Here is a 15,501-nt window from a genome sequence, read left to right on the forward strand (position 1 = left end):
TGCATAACAGGTAATAGCTTTGGAACTTTAGTAACAGCTTTGGAACTTTAAAAAAGTAAACGTAGACTCAGGTTGCAGAGCGTTTAGGATGAGTCCTCCCTGCCCCAATGCCCCATCTCCAAAGCACCCCCTTACACTCCACTCTGGAAGACAGAGAAGTGATCGTGGTAACTGACAAGCCCAGCACACCATGGCTTCCCTGCTCCTCTAGCTACATCCGTGGTCTCAAGAGAAAAACTTCTGTTCCTAAGTAGAATATGCTGCCTAGGCAGTGTGAGCACCACTCCTGACCTGTCCTAGGCACTCTCTCCTACATGATCATTTGGCAGCTGTAACGCCTTGTATCTGTAAATTATCTTACACTTATTCAGCAATCCTGTCTCCCAAACACGACTTGCCCGGTCAGACCGAAGGCACTGTATGAGAGCACAAGTGAAGAGCCCCAAAGCTCACAGCATATTGTGAAAGCTGAGATGAAGCACTCATAGTCTGAGGCTTCCTCTACTATCCTCTAAACAAGTGTGTCCCTTGACTTCCCTACTGGAATCCCCTAGTACAGAAAAATGTGGAGAACCATGGCAAAGCAGATCCCAGGAAAAGGAGGAGGAAATTGTTTAGTAAAGATCAGGCTGAATCCACACAGACCCAGACACCCCATCAACAACAAGCACTTCTCCCAAGCACTGAGCTTGCAAAGTTAACCATGCATCAACAAGCAGCCTTCAGCAGGAATCATCCCCAATACAAAAACAAAATATTATATGTAGTTCAATAAGAAAGTCTACAAAGAAAAACCCCAGTGGAAAACTCCGACAGTCCCCTTTTGCGTTGTTGGGTTACACAATTTATAACTGGATCTCTCTTCTCCCTCTGCTTGTCCTCTCCAAATCCTGTCGACAATCCTCAGTCCTGTCAACATGTCCCTCTGCCTACACTCATTACATTTCCAAAATGATTTTTCCAAGTTAAATGAACTTCACATTCTCATGCTCTACTGCAAATGCTCTTAACCTTTTTGGAGGTCAAAACTTTACTGAGAATCCCATCAAAGTTCTCGCTTTCTCTGCAGGAACAGGCACAATTTCAAGTAATTCACATATCTCCTGGGTCCCCTGGGGCTTAGAAACTTCTGTCCTAGTGGCCGCCTCCTTCCATTTTCTTTCTACACTGAATGTGAGAAACACTCAGGCAGCCTATCTCCACTTGTAAGAATTATGTAACTCTAACAAATTTGAAGAATCCATAAGGACTCCTTTTAAAGGAGTGGCCCTGTCCACCTTGCTGATATCAAGACTCTAAGGGAGGGTCATCTCACCTAGGCTCAAGAGCTTCAGCCAGTCTGACACGCAGCAGCCCTGAAGGACATCCCTCCTTCCAGATTATGACACCTGCTCCCAGTGACTGCCCTCACACATGTACCAATGTGACTTTATGGGGACCGCTGAGACTCAGTCTGTTACGACTGGCATCAGTTGCCACAGGCAAGTTATCACAAGAACATGACCTTGGTAAGCACATTTTACACTTGAGTGCTGTTCATCCGGGTGACACCAAGCAGGGGGCAGGGAGGCAGGAAGACAGACAGAGACGGTGCCAGAGTGTGTTGCCAGGCACTGCCCCCCACCCTACAAGCTGCAGAAGCTGCCTCATCCACACAGAGAAATCGAGCCCACGAAGCCAAATTTTTGAGCTGCTGCTGAGAATCCCATAAAAAGCAATGCTATTTCTAACCTCCTGCACCATGGAAAAATACACATGCCACCAAGCAACCCAGAATCTCTGAAAGGTTTATTTTTATACTCTTTCCCCACGCCCCCCACGTTTACCTCCCCCACAAAATTTTTAGGTGGAAAATTTGCTAGCTTTTTAGCAGTTTGACACTACTGTGCTAGGCACTGACTAATGAAGCTGCTGGCATGTTTGATTTTAAAGTGAAACGTAAATGTGTTTTCCTAATACCACTCTGAATGTCTACTTAATAAGAAAATAATATGGTCTAATAGTAAGACAGAATTCAACAAATAGGCAGAGAAAATTTCCAAGTTCCCAGGCCATAGACAGAAATGACAGAAGTAACGATTTTCTGTTCCCAGCCTTTAAAGTGGTATTCCCGCCTGCTGGCCTTCCTCTCTGCATTGCTGGCTTTTCCTAATTCAAACATTGCACTCAGCATCCCTGATGTCCTTGCTGAGTTTCACTTTTTCTCAGTGCCACTCTTAACCTTAAAGTTGAAGAATGAGGGGAAGATAGTGAGATGGAGCTCAGATCTGAGTCCCTTGACTCTGCACAGACATGGAGCGCGCAGAAGGGAGGGAGGAGAGAGAGGAGGTAGGAGGGCCTGAATGAGGCCTAGAGAACCTAGAAACTCTTTCAGAAGCCAAAGGGGACCCTAGAACTAGTCCACCTGGAATCTGTCCCAGGAACCCTCCCACTGGGAACCTTGGCATCACTTCCCTCACGACAACCTGGAAGGCCAAAGAGGCACCAACCCACCACTGCCCAGCTCCTCACACAGACAGGAAGTCTAAGTGCAGCTCCTGAATGATCCTAGCCTAAGTGTAAGGCGGAGTTTAAAACCTCCTTCAAGTTAGGGAAGCCTCAGAACAATCTGGTCATTTACACTACAGCTCCCAATGTTTTTGTTTGATCACATTTTCACAGTTTAATCTATTTTGTGGTACAGTGTTAAAGATACATCTGGAGAAATAAGCTTTGTTTTATTTACCATTGTAGATAGCAGGGACCTACACTCAAAGGTGATGCTTCTCCCAGCACTACTGGTCCTCTTTGATTTACCTTAAAAGTTTAAACTTAACACAAAGACAGGAAGTTCAGGTAGAGGATGCATCACCTGTATCTAAGGCTATTTTTTAATTGCTGGAGCATCTCCCGACTGGGACAACAGGTCTCACACTGGAAGACTTTCGCATGGCTCCCTGGTCCTCACCATCCACTTCCCATCCCTTAAGGACTCTGAAGGAAACTAAAAGGGAGGTGGGACTTTTCCCCAATTGAACCTTTCTCATCTGGGCAGAGAGCCAACCAGATCTAAGTCTGAGGTTTCATCCTCTCCCATGAAGAAGACAGAAAATGGTGCAAAAAGTTTAAATTAATGATTTCTTCACCTACATTCCAGCAGCGTTGTGCTCAATCGAGGCATCAGCACCAGCATTCCACCACATCTGGCTCCAGCAAGATGCCTCATGAAATTCCCCAGCTAACCTCCTTAGTCCTGAAAGAGGACAGAGAGATCTGTGCCCCTGCACTCTCTCTTCCTCTGATCCTGCCAGCACATGGTCCCTGGGTAAGAGCTAGCATTTGGATGGAAAATAATAACTGACACTTTATTGAGTTCCAACTGTGCATCAAAAGCTGAATTAGGCATCTTCACAATTATTCCACAAGACAAACATTAGCCCATTTAAAGATGAGAAAAGCTAAGACTCTGAGAGGGTTAGGACTTGCCAGAGTAACAATATGAATAAAAGTGGCAAGGACAGAATTTGAGCCAAAGGCCATGTTTCTGACTAGACCTTACAAATGTGAGGTTAAAATTTTAAAATACATTAATGACAACCTAAACACGGGGACCCAACCCCATTTTAAAACCAAGTTCAAAAAAATCCACTGTACAGTAAGACAGGACATTCTGCAGTTAATGCAAAAATCCAGATCTCCTTGGGCCTTCCCAGCCAAGCAGATGGAGCAGAGTGGCAATGCCACCTGTCCATCTTATCAGCACTTAGGAAAGTTTCACGGTCCAGCTGTGAGCTTTAAGGGACAGAATTTTACAAGTAACAGAGCAAATATAAACTCCAAGACACTCAGCTGTAAGAACCTATTTTAGGTGTGAAAGTTCTTATAACACCTCAGAATCCAAAAATGTGCCTGACAATGACCCAAGATGCACAAAGCAACACGTAGTTCCGCAGACAGGGATGTGTTCTTTAACCACCATGATGTTCAGAAGGAGCAACAGAGCTTTGTATTTTACTTAACATTCACATACAGTAACGCAGTCAAGAAAAAGTTTTCTGTTACCAATTTTGAAAGTTGCTTAAAATAGCTGACAGAATGAGGTAACCCCATACATAGGGGGAAATCAGGTACTTAAGTAATTTGCAAGAATTATTTCTATTTTTGTCAACATTTTGTAAATCAAGCTGCACAGTTCTTAGGGTCCAGTGGTGTGTTCAGTTACCTAGTAAAATTCTACTTGAAGACAGTTTTAGTTTTTGGTGGGTAAAATCAAAAAGGACTGTATCTGAGATGATGGAAGAGAAACTAAACTGTGCCTATACTCTTCAGCCCGCGTAGAGATGAGTGGCCGCCTCCCATGTTAAGCTGGTGGTGGGTGTGCCAAATTATGGAAGAAAAACAAGGCAACTCATCAACACTCAACAAGTCGGGAAGATAAGGGATTCTCAAACATCAGGCTGTCCTGTCAGGTAATATAGAACACATGAATGAGAAGTATTTCATCAGTCACTGAACATCCACGAAGTGCACAACCTGAATGCTCCCTGGGAAAGCTTACCACTCAACCTGTGAGAGCCTATCAAATGGGCTCCAAGTTTTCAGATATCTCATAAGTAAAATCCACTTAAGAAAGAAACACATAAGAACAGCAGACACTCAGCAATACAGTGGAATTGCACACAATACTGACTCAGGGTATGTGGTTTGTTACGTACTGCAGGCTTCTTAGCACCTATAATTTTAAGAAGGTTCCAAACTGTGCAAAATCCATTTAAATTCAAGAATCTGTATGCCTCAGTGAGGAAGCGCATTAAATCTCTCCTGATTCTCCAACTGCCTCATCTATTTCCAACAGCAAACAAAAATAAAAAGGCTTGGATATGCACTGAGAGCGCCTCCAGGGCAGATACTCATCAATTCATTTGACAAAAGTTTTATTGAACTCCTCCTACATACCAGGCACTGTTTTAGGCCCTGGAGGAAAAAATAAGTGGGAGGGAGGGAGATTCCTGACCTTACAAAGCTTGCACTCTAGTAAGGAATTTAACATGAACAATGAGTCATACCTAGCATATTAAAAATTTAGGGAAAAGATCCACCTTATATTCCACAGATTTTCTTACTTTCCTGAAGACTCATATATTTCTTCATTTGATGTTCCCCACAGCCTGGCAATCAGGCAGGACAGGAATCACTTAAGAGTTGACAAAATAGAGGCACAGAGAGATGGAGAGGCATGCCTAAAGTGAAAAGCTGGTGATGGGCAAGCTGATGCACGGCAGGGTGCTCCTGGTACCCTCCCAGCACCTTCACTGACTGTCCCCCACTGGGGCTGGCTCCAAATAGGGTTTTGGGTCTGAGGATGTCCAGAGATGACCAAAACACATAGGTGTCATCTAAGCTTCTACTTCCAGATACCCCAAGGCCCAGCCACTTACACCTCACCCTCCAAAAAGAAACATACAGCACGCAAATGTAAAACCAAATGCAGTAAATTAGGAGGTCAACCCCTACTTCATAGTATAGACCACATGTGCTACCGATACAGATAAAGAAAAACTTGCTCACTTGATGTCACAACAGCTAAGAGAGAGAAAGGAACTGAAATTTATTTAGTGTGTACTATATGCCAGGTATTGTATTAAGCATAGTGGCTTATTTATTTCTCATGGCAATCCAATTATTATCCCCATTTTATGAAGTAGGAAACCAAGCAAAACAAAGAGTTTAGAATGAGAAATAACGTATCTGGGTATTAAATGCTCAGTCTCAGCAATAAACACAAGCTGAACAGCAAGATTATTTTTCTTCAGGTATTTTATTAAAATCTACAAATATGTGTTTTATATACATTTACAGCCCAATGTGAGTCTACTTGTGTATTAAACAAAAAAGAAAAGTCATACTTAATCTGATATCATGTAACCTTCCTCCTTTCAGAAAAAGATAAATTAGTAAGAGAGTCTTTGCATCTATAAGTTGGTAAGACTTTCTTGAGAGGAACACCATCTCAGAACAGTTAGTGCTGTGACAAGCTCTGCTTCACAAACACTATCAAAGAGAAGAGTCTTAAGTCTACTCACCTTTTAAGCTGTATGAAAACTGGTATCAGTTCTTGAAAATGGTCCAATCAAGAGACAGCAGTTGGATGTTACAAATGTAGAGCTTAAGCTGCTAAAAGAAAAAAAAGAATTTCAGTGAACCATTTCCTGGTTTCTCTTATTGCATTATCCTCTTCCCCAAGTTGCAAAAACTATTTGAGGACTGTCACAATAAAAGGCACAAATGCCAAAATGAATAAAATAAGAACACAAAGATAAGCATCAAACAATAAAGAGAAGGAAGAGAGAATTACAGCAAAAAATCTGGGGTAAGGGATGTGACTGAACTCATCAAGTTCTCATCTTCCAATTAAATGATACATACTTATTCCTCCAAACACACAGGGCTTTTCTTCAATGAGAAGCCACAAACAAATAATAGACAATGTCTTTATTGGATTTTGGGAGTTTTTTTAATCACAGACACCCTAAGTATGGCTGTAAAAAGAACATTTTCTTTCTTAACAATCCAAATTATCTCCCAACCACACAGATCCACCCAACCCTTAACTGTAAAAGAAGGCAGGCCCAGTAGCACCTTTTCCCTCCCATGAAACACACGTCTTAATTTTGTGAGAGCAGAACTGACTCCTGCATGGTGAAGACCTAAGCTAGGGTGATGACATCCAAGATTCTGTCTGCAAGGCCGTCTTTACACCTCCCCTCCACCCTGTTGGTAGAACATCCTCCCATTTGGTGCTCCAGACTTTGTCTAGTTCCAGTTTACACAATCTGTCACCAGCATCTTCATTCCAGATTGATGAGTATACTCCGTGTGCACCACACCATTCCAGGTCACATCAGGTAACCGCTTCGCACCTTACAAAGCAGTTTCAGGTAAACTCAGTCAGCTCTGCCTCAGATACCACAACCTCTCAGCACCTAGCCTGCCAATGTGCAGTATTACACTCCTGTCCAAGGTTGAATAAGCCTCCATCTGTCTAGCTTGTGTACGCCGCTGTGTACCCTCCAGGAGACTTGTCCCTCAAAGCATGTTCCTGCCATATGTCACTGCAGAGTGAGCAGCCAATGCTAAGACATCCGGATAAAAAATAACTGTGGCTAGCCAGAGGATCCTGTGAGATTCCTGTGGAGGTCCACCCCAAACTCATAACCCAAACAAATCACTGTTTTTATGTAACTCCTTCCTATCAATACTGTGAACCTACAAACATTATTTACTTCTTCTATTTTCTACCTACTGAGAGAAGAAAACAATCTACTTCTGGTTTTCCAGACGATTGTTTTTATTTCTTAACTGGGACTGCTCTCTTCAGTCTTTGTAGGACTCAAATGCTCAGATTTCTGGGGAAAAGAAGTCAGTGGAATAACCAGAAATGTACCGTGGTAGGCAGAATTCTATGGTGACCCTCAAAGGGTCACATCTTTGTATAATCCCCTCCTCTTGAGTGCAGGCAGAACCTGTGACTTGCTTCTAACCAAGAGAATATGGTGAGAGTAACAGGATATCACTCCCTTAATTAAGTTATACTATTAAGACTACAGCTCAGCAGACTAGAGATTGAGAGACTCCCTTTCTGGCTTTGAAGAAGTGAGCTGCCATTTCGTGACAGGGACTGTGAGGGAGCCACATGGCAAGGAACTGCAGAGGCCTCGAGGAGCTGAGAGCAGGCTTCCAGCTGGCAGCCAGCAAGGAAACAGGGACATCAGTCCTACAGCTAAAAGGAAATGAATTCTGCTAACAACCTGAATGAGCTTAGAAATGGGTTCTTCCCCACTCACACCTCCAGATAAGAACACAGCCAGGCCGACACCTTGATTGCAGCCTTCTGAGATCCTGAGAAGAGAACCAGCTAAGCCATGACCAGACTCCTGACCCATGGAAACTGTGAGATAATATATGGGGATTGGTTTAAGCTACTAAATTTATAGTAATTTGTTATGCAGCAACAGAAAACAAATTCACTTTAGTAATTAAATATAGAAATATACAAAACACATATGTGTATACTAAACGCATACACAACTATTACATCAGAACAGCCTTCCCTACCTGCCTCATCCATCCATAAGTGAAAATTCATTTCTCCTACTTGACAATGAGCTCCTTGTGGGCAAGAACCACATCACCATCATCCTGGCACCCCCAAGACTTTGCAGAGTATGTGGCACATGGGAGGCCCTTAACACTTTTTTTGAAATAAGCCAAATTAAAAGGGTTATGATTTGTCAATCTCTAGTTACTTCAATAAGGCTAAAGCAACAGAACTTATGCAAGCCTTCAAAGCAGAGATCAGAGCCCCAAAATTAATTTCAAAAGAGGTAGCAGACACTTAGCATCACGCTCTAACCCCAGATGAAGAATATACAATTTCTCCAGTACTGGTTATTTCATTTTACCTGTGAACCTGAGTCAGTGCTTAGAAATGTTCCTCAGCAGTTACTACTTTTGCCAAATATCCTCGCCACTTCTCTGACATTTAGCTAACAGCTGAAGGTTAAAAAACATTCCCTAAGAAATTTTCCAAAGTAAGAATTTGTGACTTGTTCTTAATTTTCCATTCATATCAATAATTCATTCCCAACCAAAATGGAAAAACCTATATGGGTCAAATAACCCAGCTCTAATTTTGAAACAAAATGCTAATCCAACTTCTTGACAACCTATTTCTAAAATTCTTTAAGAATTTTTTCTTTTTAAATTGATGATTTTTAATTCTTCTAAGCAAGATTTTATTTAAGCTCTGTTTAAAATGAAAGTTCAATACTTAAATATATTGTTTCTACTATCCTTAAGTGATAAATTGTTTTTTATTATAAAGAAGACTGTGACTAAAGTTGTGTCTACTTTAGATTTTGAAAGGACTGATTTAATAGAAAGGATATTTTAAAATATTCAAATAAGTTAAGTTACTTGAGAGTACAAAATAAAAACTTCACTCATTACAGAAACCTATCATGCTCTCCTGAAATCTATATTCAGGATCTTATTATATATTCCGACTCCTTCATAAATCACTCAGCAAATCTGAACATTCTCTCCAAGGTTTATCCCCTGGTACTCGGCCTCTCAGGCAGCAGAGTTGTCACATTCAAGCCAAGAAAAACTAAAAACACCAGTTCCATGACATATGAGACAGAGAATTTCAATAAACTCAACTCTTCTTCTCAGCATAATTTTAACTCTCTTGGGCCCATCTCTACGAGTGAAAACAGCCAATGAGCCACAGCAGGTAACTGGAGGAGTCACTGAGTCAACCCCTCCCTGTGCAGAGGAAGAAACAAGCCTAGATGATAGACTCCACCCAGTTCCCTCCACCCTCAATTCTAGTAAGTGCATGCCTTTTCCATAATCTCACAAAACACAGCTCAACACAAAGTCCAGTGCGTCAGAGAAAGAAGACTGAGCATTAATATTATGGCCTCCCCAAAGGAAATTAAGCCTTCAAAAGAATGGTTCCCTCAAGAGAAAAAAACTGAAGAGAATTAATAATCACAGGCGTTCACAGAAGGTGCTGGCAGAGTCCCTCATATACATACCATTCCCCAATGCTTGAAGCATTTGAGGAATCCATGCGTGGCTTTCCAAAGTGATAAAGTATGGTCCTCTGCAGCTGATGATCTCACTAGTCCCAAACCATCTCCTGAATGCCATGTTCCTGACACATTTCCAGCAGTTTACGCAGCACTGTAGGTTCAGTGGCTGCAGTTTGGGAACCATGAATTGGTGAGAAGCACAGCAAGAAGACGCAGAGGGCAGGTATTCCTGAAAAGAAACATGCAGCAAGGACCTCCCTAGCACCAAGAAGGGGATACATGAGTGGTGAAGTCTGAAAAATCAAAACGGAAGTGAGGCACATTTACTCTCAATCTTAACAACATTCTCATTTTCTCTTTGAGGTAAAGGAAGACATTTGTTTCAGACAAACGTTAAGAGAGGAACCTGGCTGCACGCTTCCTTCCTTTCTCTGAAACAGGACTGGCTCCCGCTGGTGACTGGTTCCTGTGAAGTGAAGCCATTTAAAACACAATGACTTCTGGAGACAAGAGGAGAGAGCCATTTCATAGAAATTATAAACTGGAATAGGAAAAAACACAAAGCAGTAGGTAATTTACATTAGTCTTACAGAAAGAGATTAAGGAAAATAAAAAACAGAGGCTCCCTTCCCAAAACTATTCTTGCTCTACGTCATTTTTCAGAAATGTTGAGGGGATACTTAGGATGAACCCACACTCCCACCGTAGATGCAGTAACAGGCATAGATTTTTGTGACGTGTCATTTTCACGACATAAAATGCACGTGTGCCTTCATTCAACTCATAAATTCCGCAAGGATTTTGTTTTGATATCTTTCTCTCCTGGGGCTGAATTATTTCAGAGTAAACTGACACCAAGAAATACTGACCAGGTGCCCTGCCCAAGGATCTGCTCTCTCACCACCTGAGCTTGTCCCGGGGAAGGGCCGGCGGGCAGGTAGCACTGCCAGCAGCCTCCCTACAGAGCCCAGGCAGTGATGCACACCACCCTCCACAAAGCCGACGGCGGTGTGGACACACGCAGGGTCCAGCCACTGAGCCACCAGGAGTCTGACAAGATGTTTCTTAACAAAGCATGAGCAACCATTTCATCGGGTGCCTCTCAAAACACGGAAAGGGCGGCTTTGGGCAACTCCCAGCAGACACTAAGCCGGCCGGGAGGAAGGAGAGGGATCTCGAAGCCAGACGCCGTCTGTCCGCTGTCTGGCTTACTTCTAGCAGAGTTTTCCGTTCCAAAAATAGAAACGAGGGACCTCTTCAAAGCAGATGCAACAGTGAAACACGTCCCATTCTGCTTGCTGGGAAGAAATAAGGCATGGCGACGGCCACGCCCGCAAATCATCTCTTCTTGCAGCACCAAGGACCAGACAAGCGGTCTTTCCTGGAGGACGGCTGAGGCGGCCAGGCTCTTCAAACAGACCCTGTCCCCAAAACCCCTCGAGGGTGCGGCGAATGGACGAAGGCAGACCAAGCGGGCTCCCACACAGGCCTCCTCTGGGCCTCCGAGGTCTGCGCCGACAAGGCGGCAGAGGACAGCCGCAGACTTTCAGAGAAGGGGCCCCAGGCCAGGGCTCTTCCCGTTCTGCCTCGCCCTTCAACCCAGAAAACCTTTCAGTGCATCTGCCTAAAGCTAAGCAACACACAGGTTTCCCATCTCCCTTGCTGTTTTGGCTCGAGTTCTTCAGGCTGCAAAATTCAAAAGCTCCGTGTCCTAAGCTTATAAAGGCCAGAACCATCTATGAAGAAACTAGGACAAGGCCACCCTCAGCCAACGCTGTCCTGCAACGCAGCACCACATCCAACATGGCGGCCAGGACCCTTCACGGGGACGCGACGGAGCCTGTGCACCCACGCACGCATGCGCACGCGCACACGCACACGCACACACACAGGCACGCACACATACCTACATACTTGGAAAACCTTCCGACGGGATGCTTCAGGATCCTAAATGGCAGAAGTCAATATTTCAAAGCATAAAGGGGGCGAAAGTTTTTAACAAAGCTAGAAAGAGCACCTTAAGGAAACAATAAAAAAAGATTTCTTGTAAGTGACATTCAAGTCCAATAGTGAATAGTTTCCTAGTTATTTCCAAACTCAAGGGAAGCAAGACAAAGATCGACATCTCCGCAAAAGATCACAAAGTACTTAAAAGGAATGAAAAACTTCACAGCGATTGGAAGACGTCAAGATGCTTTTTGCTGCTTCTGCAAGAAGTACTGTCTCCTTTCCCAAGCATCCTGGAAGGAGTTCTCAGGGTCAAATTTTCTACCATATACTATCAGAAAAGAAAAAGAACCTAACTTATTTCTCTGAATATCTAAAATTTAATATGGGAAACAGGACAAACAAATAAATAAATCTGTGCTGTTATACTACAATGTCAAGCCTTTTTCATAAGCCAAAGATAAAAATTTTCAATATTCTGTTGACCTCTATTAATATTTAACATTAAATACAGACCCAACTCTCCACAGAGAGCTGTTTCTATGTGCTGAATCCCTGGGACTGTGAGGAAGGAATGCTAAATGCCAGAAAGCGATCTGAGAAGTCACTGCGTTATGTGAGGTGGAAAGAAGAAACCCAAGTATGTCCAAATCTACACTCAAACTCATTCAACCGCGCAATCCGCTGGCAGGATATATGAGCACCCACTAAGTGCCAGACACAATCCCAGGCTCTCAGGGACATCAGCAAACAGAACAAGGGTGAAGAGTTGAACAGTGAACCTACTGAACACATAAATTAAGTAGTTTGCTCAGAAGCGGTAAGTGCCACGTAGAAAGGCAAGAGTAGAGCAGGGTGGGAGACAGCCAATGCGGGGCCAAGGGAAGCAGTGCTGGAGAAAACTCCCTGAGAAGGCAGTATCTGAGCCAAGCCTGGAAGGAGGCAAGGGTGTTAGAGGATGAGTCTTCCAGGGAGAGGTCCAGGAACAAGAAAGCAGCGTGGCTGGACAGAGAGAATGAGGACAAAAGTATCAGGAGATGAGGTTGGAGAGGCCACAGGCATCCCAGGGGCTTGTAGGCAATAGTAAGGACTTGGCTTTTACTCAAGAAAAATGAGGAGGTACTGAAAGAGTCATGCATTCATTCAACAAGGACTTACAAGATGGTAAACATGCCAAGCCCTGTGCCAGATTCTGCTGAAGATGTGGGAGGAGGAAGAAGGTTGAGAAGAGGCAAAAACTGGACTCTTCAACCTTCAATAGTAGCTAAGGTCTTCATTCAGTAGACTAAGTAATCAAGAGTACACTCCAAGCCTTAAGTGGGAATCTGAAAATGAGCATTCTATGGGCTCAGAGGATGCCTATCCATCCTCTACTTATGCATAGATACTGAACATTTACCACAGTAACACCAAAGATACAGAAGATCCTAAAATTGTCTAAAGCAGCAGTGAAAAATCAAAATTAAGTTCAAAATCATTTTAGTCTTAACTATACCCCATTGGATTCTAAATATTTAAATCTATAACAGTATTATGATAGCTCTAAAGTAACTACACTGGTTTAAAAACAATAACACCCTATTTCCCAATGTTTCTGAACTGCAAAATGTCTACTGTTCATTGATATCTAGATACGTATTTTTTTTTTGTCATTTTGGTAAACTGAGCCAATAATAAAACCTATGCTTGGTATTTTTCCTCTATTAAACTACACGGACTATATTTTTTAATACTTCCTCTGTAACTCCTCCATAATACTAGTCATTCTGTACTTTCAAGCATTTTTAATGCAATATATATGTGTGAATGTGTATCTATACGCATATATATGCATATACATACACACATATATATGCGTATATACATATATATGAAAACACATATATATGTATATACATATGTACATATACTGAGTTATGATATTAAATATCTGCATCTACATATCACATGCATAACTTTTTTAAAGTTTCTAAAAACAAAACTCAGCCTTATTATGTGAACTACCTTCTATCTTCTCTTCTGCTCTATTGCAGATCACTTTTTTTTAAATTTTTTATTTTTTCCTTTTTCTCCCAAAGCCCCCCGGGTACACAGTTGTGCATGTTTAGTTGTGGGTCCTTCTAGCTGTGGCACATGGGACGCCACCTCAGCATGGCTTGATGAGCAGTGCCATGTCCGTGCCCAGGATTCGAACTGGTGCAACCCTGGGCCACTGAAGCACAGCGTGCAAACCCAACCACTTGGCCACAGGGCCGGCCCCTGCAGATCACATTTTTAGTGCTGGGTGTGACCTACTAAAATGATTTTATGACCTGCCAATGACTTGTGACCTGCAGTTTTAAAACATCGGTCTAGGCACTTAAAATAATTCAGGTACTTAATTAATTTATAACCATTAATGAAGTAGTAACCCACGTCACAACATCAGCTATCCTCCCTTTGTCCACCTACCCTCCCAGCCTGCAGAGAAGAACAAACTCTAGTCTACTAGTGAAACTTTAAGGTGTCCTGAAGAACAATCCTTCAAAGCACAACCCTGCAAGACACAAGCGCTAACCAGAAAGCAGTTCTCTGCTGGAGCCAAAGAGACCTCACCCCATCTGCACTATCTGTGCACAAACTTTCCAAATAAAGTCTGGGATCCAGTATTCTGAAATAACATAATGAAAACGCAGTCTACTGCTAAAAGATCTTTGCCTTCAGCTTCCAATGCTTTGATAAAGTTGTAAATGGTCATTAAAACAGGCCCAGTATAAGCATGACTTTGCACTCCAGCGCAGAGCAGATTCAGAAGCAGCAGGTCTGCAGTGAGCCCCAAGACTGCATTTCTAACAAGCTCCCAGGGGATGTCAATGTAGTCGTCCAGTAACAAAGTGCTAGACAGCCCCAGGTTGTTTACAGATCAAGGTAGCCCTCCTTAGCCCCCTAATAAAGTGTATTCACATACACAGCAGACCCCTCACAGGCAGCACCTGCTGTGAAGGCAGGTGTTTAGGTGACATCCACAAGCATGTTAATGTAGGCTTCAGCTAATGGCAGCCCATCAATGGTGGTGATAGAAATGGCCATCTGGGAAGAGTGGAGGACAGCACACAAGTAAGGGAGTAAAAGAACTCAGAGAGGAAATCAAGTTGGGAAGCAGGATCAGGCATAGTGCAAAAACCTATAAACTGTCCCAGAACGAAAAAAGAACATCTATTTGGAAGTAACCACATATATCACCAACTTGGATACACTAAAAGTAAGCCGTGTTATGACAAATGGGCCTGCTAAAGCTCCAGTAGGCTGGAAAACATCTATTGATGATGAAACCATCATTCAAAAAGATGTCCATTTACCCTATTTTATTTGAAAGGATCACAGATGCTCCAAATATTCCCAAGTCAATTGATCATTTTAATTGAAAATGAACACATACTTCTACTTCCTCATTAGGGGTCAAGTTCAGAACACAAAGATTGATTATAAAGACTGTCATTAGCCAATTGTTTATATTCTATTAGGTCACAGCTTTTTTAAAAAAAATACCACATTCCTCTTCATTTTACATCATTCTTAGAAAATAATTCCTAGCATTTTTTCCATGAAATCATCAAAAAATAACTATTGGAGTTGAAATTCTACCCACTTGGAGGCCACTATTTAACAACTAAAGTCTGCACATGCTGTTCTACATGCTACTGAATCAATACGGGTAAAAATAAAATTCCAGAAAAAGCAGAACCTACACAAGTACAGCCTTCTCTGATTTGAAGCCATGCAATCTTTCCTCATTCTTGCGGGTTTCATTAAACTAAGAAGCACAGAACACTGTAAACTGATTTGCTAGTTTCCATACTTGCTGCCAAATTTCCACTTCTGCAAAACCAATTTCAATTAAAAAAAAAAAGTAAAGCTAATCTTCTGGTTCTTCACATGGTCCAATTTATTCAGAAGTGGGATAAAAAGTTGGAGGGAAGGAAATCAATCATTGGCA

The 15,501-nt window shown here is 42.5% G+C and overlaps 1 protein-coding gene across 35 annotated transcripts in view; it reads right to left on the bottom strand.

Annotated features, from left to right (window-relative positions):
* LDLRAD4 (low density lipoprotein receptor class A domain containing 4) overlaps positions 1-15,501 on the bottom strand; it is a 427,148-nt gene that overhangs the window by 363,226 nt on the left and 48,421 nt on the right. For 23 of the 35 annotated variants that reach the window (XM_070629545.1, XM_070629537.1, XM_070629521.1 and 20 more), the window contains exon 2: positions 6,063-6,153. The gene's annotated coding sequence lies outside the window, so the exon portion shown is untranslated. Of the gene's footprint in view, positions 1-6,062; positions 6,154-9,581; positions 11,557-15,501 lie in introns of those variants that run through there. The other 12 variants (XM_070629548.1, XM_070629538.1, XM_070629523.1 and 9 more) reach the window with 2 other exon arrangements.

This window comes from Equus przewalskii, chromosome 7, assembly GCF_037783145.1.
Source record: "Equus przewalskii isolate Varuska chromosome 7, EquPr2, whole genome shotgun sequence".
Taxonomy (NCBI): domain Eukaryota; kingdom Metazoa; phylum Chordata; class Mammalia; order Perissodactyla; family Equidae; genus Equus; species Equus przewalskii.